The 12,514-nt window shown below is 42.4% G+C and overlaps 1 protein-coding gene and 1 long non-coding RNA gene across 4 annotated transcripts in view; one reads left to right on the forward strand and one right to left on the reverse strand.

Annotated features, from left to right (window-relative positions):
- Positions 1-2,171: 2,171 nt before the first annotated feature.
- LOC128087809 (uncharacterized) lies at positions 2,172-11,802 on the reverse strand. Of its 2 annotated transcripts, none has more exons than XR_008210021.1 (3): positions 11,577-11,802; positions 5,896-8,203; positions 2,172-5,796 (listed from the first exon to the last, which is right to left on the reverse strand). It is a non-coding gene; the product is annotated as an uncharacterized LOC128087809 (long non-coding RNA). The 2 variants fall into 2 exon arrangements; XR_008210020.1 differs by having other exon boundaries at positions 2,172-4,687; positions 5,608-8,203.
- A 217-nt stretch (positions 11,803-12,019) lies between these two features.
- CUL1 (cullin 1) overlaps positions 12,020-12,514 on the forward strand; it is a 46,483-nt gene continuing 45,988 nt past the window's right edge. For both annotated transcript variants that reach the window (XM_052697672.1, XM_052697673.1), the window contains exon 1: positions 12,020-12,157. The gene's annotated coding sequence lies outside the window, so the exon portion shown is untranslated. The remainder of the gene's footprint in view (positions 12,158-12,514) is intronic.

The following is a 12,514-nucleotide window of genomic DNA, read 5'->3' on the forward strand; positions in this document are numbered from 1 at the left end:
ATAACTGTAAAAAGGCAGCTACAGGTATTAAACTGATTCACCAAACGCACCAATAAGTACATCCATTACACTTTGTGTAATAATATGGGAAGTACACCCCGACCTTCTTCACATCAGTGATATTTTCTTTTGTGTGTGTGTGTTCCAATGATTGCTTTTCAGTCTCTAATGTTAAGCTGAACATTTTCTGCCACGTTTTGTGTGGCGTCACTCATGATTCTCAAAAGTAAAGCTCATGGGATAAACCAGACAGAAAATAGAAGTAAGGAAATTTCAGAAGAAAACATTGAACAAAAATGCACAGGGAAAGAGAAATACAAGTGAACAAGTCAAAAAAAAAAAAAAAAAATCCATGAGAAATGAAATATCTAAGAAGCAAAGCTCAGGAATGAAAGTGCCTAGAAAAATCAATGAGAAAAATCCAGCAAGAAGTTTTTTTGTAAGGTTGTTTTTTGTTCTTTTTTAAGTAGGAAATGTTATTCGGCCTTTAAAAAATTTAGGATTAAAAACTGGGGGTGGGGGTGGGGCTGCAGGGGGACACACAAACAGATGACACAAAAAATGGTTTAATAAATGAATTAGGTTTAATAAATTAATTAAATTTAATAAATTGATTAGAATGAATTAGAATTAAATGAAATGAATCAGAATTCATCTATTTCAACTTGCAAACAGAAGTTTGTATGCTACTTGTAATGGCATGTATAAACCTAACTTCTGCTAAAAGCAAGAAAAATGTTTAGGAAATCTCACTGCATATATATCTTCAACTGCAGACATGCAAAAATACAGGCAATTGAAGTCTTTCAGGGCACCTATTCCCACTTCCAAAATATAATGATTCTCTACGGAGGTACTGTGAAGAGAACTGATTTCAGTTCCACAAGACTACTGCTGAATTGTTCTTAGTTTCTTGTGAGAGTGTTATGAAATAACATATCCAGCTAGAAGTAACTGGCTACTTGTTTTTCTTGCTGCTAGTCTATTTTGATGCATTGCTTGCTTTATTCCGAGTAGAAGACTGCTATCTGTAGAAAACATTTTTGTAAATACTTTTGCTGCTTTGTTCTTCATAGCAAACGAGGCTAGGCATGCTAGCGACACCGTGCATTCCGTTTCTGTGTTTGATTTCTTCATATAACCTAAACAGGGGTTAAAGTCTTCTCAATTTCTTATGAACTGCTTTAAAAACTTGCTTCATAAAGTTTGCGTTCTCCATTAGTGGCTCAGAAGAGAAAGACAACTAAACACAATGAGCGCACCTCATGTACTTTGATGAGCACACACACCTGCTTCTGTAAAGTGACAGGAGAATAACCTCACCTTACAAAGATTCTCTGCTTCTATTCAAAGGATCAAATTTTAACACCCGAAGATATAACTACTTAGATAAAGCACTTTCACTGATGAACACCGAGAGCACACAAGGAAACTCACATTTGCTCAGCACCACTGGAGTTCAACCCACCCATGCATCAGCTGCACAGAAATGAAGCAATAAGCCTAACTCAGTTTTGGAAAGCTGTGGTACGCAGTTTCCAGTTTAAAAGCAGGACATTTCAAAAACCTAAACTAAGTTAAACCAAAGCAGAAGCTATGCTTGTTAGGATCCTGTTACTGGAAGATTTATTAAGAAAACCTTTCTTTCCCTCTCCCCAACAAATTCCTTATCTTTGGAAGCAGAGAATCAATTTGTTCTTGGTGCCACTGAACACCAATGGAATGACATCAGTAATTAACAAACACTTCAATGACAAGAAAAAATTCCACCTTGTAAGGCAGCAGCCTCAGCACTCCCCCACACCAAGTGTGCATACACACTGATGCTCACGTGGATGATGCCACCTAGTGCAGTCAGAGTTAAGCACAGCTGCTTTGGTCCTCCTACTTACCAGCTGTTTTCAAGGGCAGAAATGTCACAAACGACAAACAAAACCAAAAACTATCCCGTGTCCTCAAAGCAGATCATACAAGCTCTCTTACCTGTCAGGCCAGCTTCCTTATATAAAGTAGTTGGGCACTAGCATATTATCCAGTTTATTTGCATGATTTGTGAAAATTACATTCCCAGCTCAGAGGAAACATAAAAGGAGGCATTAAAAACACCTTACAATTAAGAAGAAGAAATGATGTTAAGATGGAAAAGTTGCAGTAATCATAGAATTGCAGGAGTTGGGAGGGAGATCATGGAGCACAACCTCCTTGCTAAAGCATGCTCCCTACAACAGGTCACAGAGGTGGCTGTCCAGGGGGGTCTTGACAATCTCCCAGGAAGGAGACTCCGTAAGCTGTCTGGGCAGTCTGTTCCAGTGCTCCATCACTCTAACAGGAAATAAGTTCTTCATTGCATTAGCATGGAACTTCCTGTCTTCCAGTTTCTGCCCATTTCCCCTTGTTCTACTGTTGCTCACCACCAAAAAGAGTCTCATCAACTTGACTCCCACACTTTTATAAGCAGTTACGTGATTCCCTCTCAGCTGTCTCTTCTTCAGACTGAGGAGTTCCAGGTCTCAGCCCTTCCTCATAAGGGAGATGCTTCAGGCCCTTAATAATCTTTGTTACCCTCCACAGGACTCATTCTAGGAGATTCCTTGTCTTTTTTGAACCGGGGAGCCCCGAACTAGAGTCAGTATTCCAGATGTGGGCTCAGCAGGGCAGAGGAGCATGGGAAGATCACCTTCCTCAACTTGTTGGCCACGTTCTTTTTAAGGTATCCCAGGACAGCCTTCTTGTCCACAAAGGCACACTGCTGGCCCACAGACAACTTGTTGCCAATCAGAACAGCCAGGTCCTTCTCTGCAAAGATTTCTTCAGCAGGTCTTTGGATCGATACATGCAGTCACTCCTCCCCAGGTGCAAGGCTCTTCTCTTGCTCTTGTTGAGAATGGTATCCACCATTCTCTCCCATCTACTCAGCCAGTGATGACATCACAGAAAGCTACAGGTTGGTCAAGCATGACTTCCCCTTGCTGAATCCATGTTGACTTCTACTGATAACAATCTTCTCTTCCTTGCTTGGAGAGGGAGTTTTCTTCCATTCCTCAGGTGGTCTTCCAATACGAAGTGGCATATTCACGGTGTTTTAAATAAAATATTAAGTTTTTCACATTTATGATGAAAAGCAGTAGTATCTGGCATCTTGAGCAAGTGTGTTTGTACTAGACATTTGGCTAGAGTATATGGAGGGCTTGTTTGGATTGTCTGGAGGGATGCATCAGCTACCGCCAGGAGCTTACCAACTGTATTTATAGTAAATATTGGATATAATCAAAGCAGCTCACCTGGAAAACTACATTGTATTTAGCATTTTATTCACTTGTGTTCTAATGTGTCATAAACCTTCCAGTTCAGTGAATTCCTTACACACAGGCATTCACCTACTTTATTTCAAATGCTTTCTTGAACATAGAGAGGTCTAGAAAAGCTAAGCAAGTCCAAAATAGCGTCTAGGCCATCTTAGTCAAAATGGGTCCCGTTTTATGTCATCTTACACAGCATGGAAAGAAGGAATAATCAACATCATAGTGCCAATACATAGATAAGAAATGTTTTCAGCCTACAGCTTCACAGGATGTGAATTATCCATTCACAGTAAAGGTGCACAGTGCAGCTGCATTATCCGCCAACCTCAATGTCACCAGAATTACTTCCAGATGTTTTTATATGCTGTTCTTTGGGGATTAGTTGCCTAGGGACCGACTTGCACTATTTAATGTTATTTTCCTCCCTGGCAAAGCACTGTCCTCAAAGATAGCCTTAAATGGTGCAGAAGTGGGGCAAGTTTTTGATACTCTAATTTAACAAAATTGCCATGATCCTAAACAAAAGTAATCCTTCCCAAACTTGAGTCAAAGGATCAAAGTTCACACTATTTTATTTTTCCAGATGAAAAAATAAACCCAGCAGGAACTGAGAATTCATGTGCATGGAGCTGAGGGGCACACACAGTACAGCACTTCGCTTTTGATATGACTCCTGGACTTGAACAATTCGTGTTAGCTCCAGACGTAAGTCTTCCCATGTCATGTAACTGCAGTTCATACAGATAGATGTATAAATGCTAAGTATACACGGTGCCCAGAAAAACTTGTGGTATTTGAAATGTGGAAATCAGAGTAAAATAAACAGATTCTCAGTTTCTGCAGGTACTTTTGTTTACTTGTAAAAGGGGGCAGTTGTGGTTTGGCAACGACTTTAAGGCATTGTTTCCTGTAATTATCATCCAGAGTAGTTACAGTGGATTTTGTTTTGTTTTTTTTTCCACACATTAATATTGTCATTATTCATATTACTCATTCTTTTATTTAGTGAAGAGACAAAATATCCATCAAACTAGGTGAACTTTCAAAAGTATGTGGGAGACCTACCATATATTACTGAACAATAAAAGCAAATTGTAATCGCAAATAACTAAAAGCATAAGTCTCAAGTGACACAATGTTCTCGGTTTATTTTAACATCAGTAATTTTAATCCCTTCATAATTTACTTGCAAATTAGCTTTCTTTTCAAGAAAAAGAAAAGTACATCTTCCACTGGTATCTGGGTTGGAAAAAAGCTTGTACTTGACTGTGAAAAAAATACACCAGAATTACAGTAAAAATGATTGCTTGCTCAACTCAGTGTAAGCCAGTTATTCATGATGGTGTGAAGGTGGTTTTGATTAATCAACAAAATGTGTCTTCTGCCTGTAAAAATTCATTAGGTTTTCTCAGTATTCTGAAATAGAAACATTAAAGCATTCTGGCTCATTATGAAAATTACTGAAACTCATCTGACTCATCTAGACAGAAATCACATGAAATACGTACTTGGATATTTGCTAACTCTTCTTCATAGTAACTCAAGGTCTTAGTTGTGCTAGACCTTAAGAATCTAGAGACCAAGTATCATATTTTTAACTATTGGGTTCCAGCTGTAATATTTCTAAACGCTTCCTGGTTTCTGTTGATGCCAAAGAACCACTTCTGTTACAATACTGTTTATGCTCTGTTCTGCTCACAAAGAGACAAAATTGCTTCTGAGAGGTTCTTAGTTACACCAGAACTTACAGTTAGGCCAATAGTCATACACAGGAAGAAAAGATGAACACACCCAGCTGGTGAAGGGCGTTTCTGGCCATGCAGCACTCCTTCTCAGGAGCCAGCCTACGTCCCCTGTCCAGGTGCTCAATCCCCAGTTCAAGTTGTGACCTAACAGTTCCCCACATACACCAGTTCAGATCATTCACTGTTCAGACCATCACTCAAGTACTGATTTCCCAGGTTCCTGAACAGTTAAAGAATTAACAGAAGCTGTGATCACTGACCTAAAAATGTTTGCCAGCCTCTGGAGGAAAAAAAAAAAAAAACACAAACCTAAGATGCCAAAAGGATTGATGTTCTTACCAACGTATATCTGATATCATGATGCTCTTTTCTGATAGTCCCTCAAGTAGCCACCAGTGCTCTAGCAAACCTATTCCCATTTCTGCCTACAGACTGAAATATCATAGTGATCAGCTATCTACCTGCAGCTCCCAGGTGGAGAGATAGCAAGATTATGAGATTTAGAATCAAACATCTGTCTTCAGCAGCAAGAATTAGAAATCCTCTGGCAGTCCACTTACTGTTGTGGTCAGGGCATTCATTACAACGCTGAAATTCAATTTGTTGCAGACTTACAATACAATAGTTCAGGTGAAAAGCACTTGGTAGAGAAAAGCAAAATCAGAAGTTTGGAGCACAAGTACAATCCTGTGCTTTTCTTGGTGACACAGACAGCAAGAGGGCTCGCCAATGTTAACACTGGCCTGCAGCTACCTGTGAACGAAAGAGCAGTAGACTAACTAAATTACCTTATTGGTGCAGCTGTTCTTAAGACTGCTTTCTTATTCAATCTGTGAATACGGCGCTACCTACCTTCCATATGCAGAGGTTTGTCTCTGTGAAAAACAATGTGACTTCTGCAAAATCAAAAGGCAAATGGTGACAACGCAGGAAGAGGTAGAATCTTCCAGGTACCTCTGAGTTTGGAAGGACAGATGGTGTCCTATTTCAATTAGCTTATTCAAACATTCGTTGATAGATAGTGGCACTGATTTATGAGCAATGATGATAATCCTGATGCTCAAACTTTCCACTTGTATGGGAACTGTTGAGACACAGCCTGAATTGAGCACCTGGGGAAAGGACTGGGCCAGCCGTGGGAGCACAGGGAAAGGCAATTCAGCTGTGTGACAGGAAGGGGTGGAGCCTGGCTCCACCTCTCTTACACCCCACTGGGGAAGATATCTCTTTAGACATCTCTCCTTGGCGAAGCTTTCCTCGGTGGATGTGAAATCTTCTGATACAGGTAAGTAATCCCTTTCCTTTATAGCATCTTTCTATTGTGCTGATCCTCTTGTCATTGCACCTCTGATGAAATGCCTTTTCCCATCATACTGGTCTGTCCAATCGCTACACCGCTCAGCAGAAAAGCTGCAAAATCTATCACTTCTTCCCACTATATTTAAATACTGTAGTCCACCATTCATCCCTTCCTTTCAGGTCAAATGATATGCCTAATGTCAAACAGCGTGAAGGCCTAGGAGGGGAAGGGGGACAAAAAAAGGGAAGAAAAGAAGGATATAGTCTTTTTGGCCAGAAAAAGAAAACACTGATAATGTACATCTGTTGTGATATGCAATAGCCTATAAAATTATCCACAAACAACTTTCTCCTGCAAAAGAAAATGACTGTTAAGTATCTCATAAAAAAAGAGGTTATCAAAACATTTTTCCTTTAAATTGTTAATGTTAGATTCGAATACAAAGCTCTCATAGTATCGGGAGGTAATAAGACTTCTGAGAAAGCTGTTTGTTTAGATAAGGGGTGAAACTTTGTGTCTTTACCTTGGGAACAAAGAATACTTTCCATAGATTTCTGATGGCATTTTTTTAAGAACAAAAAGAGTAGGAGCATATGTTAAGCCACTTCCTGGAGGTAAAAACATATAATCACCATAATACAGTTCACAAGAATGCGTGAGATAACGGAGAAACTGTTCTGGTACAAACTCTTGATACACAAGACTGCTGAAGGTTGCTCTGAACAGACTCCAGATATCTGGAAATTGTAACTCCTGTCAGGGCTTGAGGATGCACAAAGGAGTACCAAGCATTCTGGTTATGAAGAAAGATGGGAAAAATATGCATTAAAGCATCCTTATCCACTATGTACACAACAAGTATCCAGACAACTTTGCAACTTTACCAGGTTACCAGATGAATTCCAAAAACGTCACTCTGACTTGTAGCAAGAAAAATCATTACATAGGCAAGTGCCAGACTCATATCGAACTCCTTCGAAGTTTGACCGATCCGATGATCCAATATCACTTAGCTATATTCCATTTCTGAGTAGCCCTGGGTTCAAATATTCTCAAAGAATGACAGTGAGGAAGTGTGCTGCACTCACAGGACTGGTTGGAACTGAGTGCTGAGCAGACTTCCAGACATAAATATATCCTTCCTGGTGATAAGACCAGATGGATAATTCAGAACCTTCCATGTTGCTTTTCACAGTGCAGGAAAAAAAAAACTTGCTTTTGGACAATGAGAATCTCTTACCTTTAGGTCTGAATATTTGAGTCACACCACTGACAGTGTCAGAGTCAGATGTGATTAAGCTCCACCCTGGGACTCAGGGAATATCTTTCTTTAGAGAAATTAAGTATAACATGCTTCTCTCAAATCTGATTAAAAATTATAGGTTTGAAAGCAGTCACTAGCAGGCCTATCTCCACAGCACGGAATGTGGTAACTATATGTATGTGGCACAGTACTGAGGAAAACCAAACCACCACCTCCCACTGACTATTCGGAAATTGATCAAACTTTTTTTTGCATGTGTGCTGGGACATTTATCAGGTTAGTGTACATGGTTGTAGTCTTTTTCCTTCTATAAACTCCAGTTACGTCACAAAATCACGGACACAGCAGTGTTTGTGCCACCACCTTAGTGCAAAATCACCAGTGATTTTTTCAGCAAAACCTCTCCCTTCATCTACTTTGCATATCCTCTCAATAACTTATTTTTGCATCTCTATTACTCTATTGCTGCAATCAAATCATAATAACATAGTGCTCGTGGCATCTGAAGGATTTTCTTGGCAGAAAGTAATTTGTAGGATTTCTTCGTTGCTTTCACTGATCCTTTGTATGCTTCAAAACTGGAAGCACTGGACTAAGTAACAGAGAGGAAAATAATAGTAATTAATGCTTGCACAACTTCAAGAAAAGTCAGATGTGCATATATAAATTCATTAAAAGCATTGAGGACTGAAGACTTTCAGTAGTTCCAGTTATGTTTTTATAATGTGTATAAAAAATCACCGATAATTCATCAAATAAACATACTGGTTAGTGGCAAACTTTGACCACTGCTAAGATGGCTTTGAGGGAGATTTTCAAACTCGTGTCCCCTTTTGTGAGCATGCTGAGCATGGCCAAAGAAATTAAAAATACTAAGTACCTTCTCGCTGGTTCAAAAGTGTGAATATGTTTGGGAATCTCTGTAGCATAACTTTACACTAATTATTATGAAAGAAGCATGTTCAGCAGCAGCCTCTCTTCTATTAGCTACTCTTTCATCATACATTCCTGTGAACTCTAGTACAGTCTCGATGGGTAGTAGAACACTGCAACAAGTGAGAAATTTGTGGAAATTAAAAGCAGATCCTTCTCAGCAGTTTCGTAAACTCATTCTGGAGATGATTTCTCCCATGAAGTTTGTCCTTGATATTTTGGCTGCTGCTGCTTCTGAAGGAAATGTCTCCTCTTTCATGTCACACGCGTAAATTCCACTGGACAATTTAAAGTACAGTAAACATTCTGCTATGGGGGGGGGGGAGAAGTGATATTTACTTTAGTATTCATTTCCTTTTTCCTTTCTGTGACCACTTACCCTGAAACTGGATTTTTTTCAGTATGTGTATGAATGAATCATGCTACACACAATGTCTGCATCTTACAGTGTGGATTTTTTTACTTTTATTTTTTGGCCTATCTCTTCAGAGTGCCAAACAAACTACCAGCATCACAATTAAAAGCAGAGGACTGTGCCTTGCCTCCTTAAAGTAACAACAAATTAACGCAAACAAACATCAACATGCATAATTCTCAGATCTCAAAAACCACAATCTAGTGCAGAACCTGCCTTCCTCCCACACTTTTTGCCCACTTCTTTTCCAGTTGCCTTGTTTATCTGTGGCCCTACTCTCCACTGGGTAAAAAACTGATTGGATGGCTGGGCTCAGAGAGTGGTGATGAACAGAGTTAATCCCAGCTGGTGACCAAGCATGTGCGATGTTCCTCAGGGATCAGTACTGGGGCCTATTTACTATCTTCAGTGATGATCTGCACAAAGGGAGGGAGAGCATCGTCAGTAAGTATGCAGATGACACCAAGCTGGGAGGAGCGTGGATGTGCTTAAGGGTAGGAAGGCCCTTCAGAGGGATACGGACAGGCTGGATCAATGGACTGAGGCCAACTTTTTTGTGTCAGCTTTAACAGACCAAGTGCTGAGTCCTGCATTTTGGTTACAACAACCCCATGCATTCCTACAGGTTTGGGGCAGAGTGGTAAGCTGGAAAGCTGCACAGAGAAAAAGAATCTGGAGGTGTTAGTTGATAGCCAGCTGAACATGAGTCAGCAGTGTGCCAGGTAGGTGAATGGCATCCTGGCTTGTAACAGAAATAGTGTAACAGGACTAGAGACTATATCCCTCTGTACTCAGCACTGGCAAGGATGCAATTCAAGCACTATGTTCAGATTTGAGCCCCTTGCTATAAGAGAGACATTGAGTCCCAGGAAGAGTAACAAAGCTGGTGAAGGGTCTGGAACACAAGTTGTATGAGGAGCAGCTGAGGGAACAGGAATTGTTTAGTCTGGATAAGAGAAGGCTCAGGAGAGACCTTATAGCTCTCTACTCCTACCTGAGAATGAGGTTGTAGCCATGTGAGGGTTAGCCTTTTTTCCCAGGTGATAGGAAAATATGTAATGACTTCAAGTTGTGCTGGGGGAGATTTAGGTTGGATATTAGGAAAAACATCTCGGGAAGAGTGAGGTGTTAGGACAGGCTGCCCAGGAAGGTGGTGGAGTTCCTCTATAAATGCAACTATTTGAAAATGCATGACTAAAACTTACTTTCTAAGACTGAAAAATAAGTCATTATCTTTTATTAGTCCATTGGATTTGGTTCCATCTCCCCCAGACTATTTTGGTTGCTCTCACCCGTCGTCATCTTTACTGTACCGTGCAGAGCTGGCCACAGCGATGCAACACAGGGGATAACTAACACTGACTCTGCTCTAGTGCAGTCCATACTGGCAAACTGCAAACTTAGTCATGCCTAAGAATGATATTTGCAAAGTATGCCTGCATTGGACAAAATAAAGCACTGTGATGCCATCTGACTGATGCGTCCCTGCTCTATATTACACTAGTTTCTCAGACTGTGCTTCTCAAGTTCAACCAGAGCTGTTTCATTAGAAGAGCTATATCAGTGGTTTTGCTTGTGTCCGCTTCAGCAGGCTGTGCTGAAGACATTATTAGAGGGAAATATATTTGCAGGCACTTAAGTGACTAAGGGCTTTGAGTTTAAGCTTTAAGAAGGCTGGTTTTTGAAAATCATGTAAAGCTGATGGAGCCAGCTGAACATTTTGGAGAGCAAAGAAATCTTTTGTTTCTCTTTGTTGCTTTCCCATTTCTCTCCTCATAAGTAACATTACATTTTCTGGGCAGAATTCTTCATACAAAGAACAAAACTTTTTTATGATTGTGGAAATTGCTTTAAGTATCTTCAGGTATAAATCAGACCAGCATCTGACTTCATTTTGGCAGGGAAAGTCTGCATAGTTTGGGAGGATACGGTGCAGAGAGCCTTGACTAAGCAAAATACAGAGAATCCATTAATCCCACTCTCCTCCTTTGCAGCACAGTTCCATGAGTATTTATTCCTGAGGACTGCGGAATTGTAAGGCAGGACAGAGTCCAAAACATTACTTTTCCAAAACCTTAATTGTAATTACCTAGCTTAATTTTGGTCTGATTTTGCATAATCCATTCCATGCTGTTAAAAATTAACTGCCCCTCTTGCAATCCACATGACGATGCGAAAGCTAGCAGTTGGCATTTTATCATCTTGCATTAAAGCTACATAATTTGTTCATAGACCACAAACACAATTATTTAGTTCATGATCCATTTTTCTATCAGTCAGGCCTTCAAAAGCAAGTCTCCCAGCTTGCTTGCAAACCGAATGATTAAACTTTTCTTCTGAAGAATTTCTACCCTATTCTCTTCCCAATGCTGTTATCTGAGAGTTTTTTTTTGTAATTCACAATTACATTAAGATTTCTAATTACTTTTAGGTCATTATGACAATGTCTGTCATTTCTCAACTCAGCGTTTACTTGAAGCTAACAACTCTTGCTGCCATTCGGAGGAGAGCCATGTAGTTTAGTAACGCCAGGTGGGGATCTTCTTTAGCACTCACTGGAACTTTGAGACTGGATGGTGTGTAATTCAGTGGCTTGGGACAAGCTAAGAATTCGTACCTAATAATTACAAAAGCATCCGCGATTTCATAGTGGACGGACATAAATCTCAGCGTTTTAGATCGGAAGAGAGCACGCCCGACGTCTCTGGAAGCGGGGTAACGCTGGGGATCCGGCACGGTGACCCCCGGGCAGCAGGACACGAGACCCAGCGCCGCCGGCCGCCGCACCACCTCCGCCACTTCCGGCGGCGCGCACCTGCCCTTGTCATTTCCGCCGGGACAGCCGGCGCAGGGAAGCTGGCGGATCCGAGCGCAGCCGAAGGGCAAACCCCTCCCCGCCGCGGCTGCCGGTGGTTTTTAGTTCCGGCCGCGAGGCTCGCGCTACGCCGATCTCTTCCGGTGGCTCGGGCGGGGAGAGGTTCTGCCGCGCCGTCTTTGCCGGCCTCTCGCCCGCCTTCAGGGCCGACCCACGGCTCGGGTCTCCTCCGCGCCGCGGGCCGGGCCGCGTTGGGCCGCGCTGGGGGGCGGCGCCTTGGCGCTCTCTGAGCCGTGCCGAGGGGAGGCGGCGGCGGATCTGGGCTCGGCGGAGGCGGAAGGGGCGGGCGGACGCGGCCTGACTCTGCGGGACGTGCGGTGCTGGTGAGTGCAGGAGGCCGCGGTGCCGTGTCGCAGCTGAGCTGGGTCGGGCGGGGAGGCCCGGCTGGGCCGAGGCGACGAGGGCTTAACGGAGCGCGGCTCGGCCCTGAAGAGCGCGGCGAGGAGCGGGAGCGACTGAGCCTGGCCGACCCACCCGCTTTTCTTCTCCCGGGCGTACGCCGCGTTCCGGAGGCGGCGGCGGGAGCCGTTGTGCGACGGGATCGGAGCTCTGGCCTCGAACCTCCGGCCTCTAACCTCCGGGCTCTCGCCGCGCGCTAGAATTACATCGCCCCTCTGGGCCGCAGGAGCCCCCGCTGCCGGCAGCCCTGCCCTCGCAGGTCCGCCTGTTGTGCCCTCTCC

The sequence above is a fragment of the Tympanuchus pallidicinctus genome, unplaced genomic scaffold, assembly GCF_026119805.1.
Source record: "Tympanuchus pallidicinctus isolate F22 unplaced genomic scaffold, pur_lepc_1.0 scaffold31, whole genome shotgun sequence".
Classification (NCBI taxonomy): domain Eukaryota; kingdom Metazoa; phylum Chordata; class Aves; order Galliformes; family Phasianidae; genus Tympanuchus; species Tympanuchus pallidicinctus.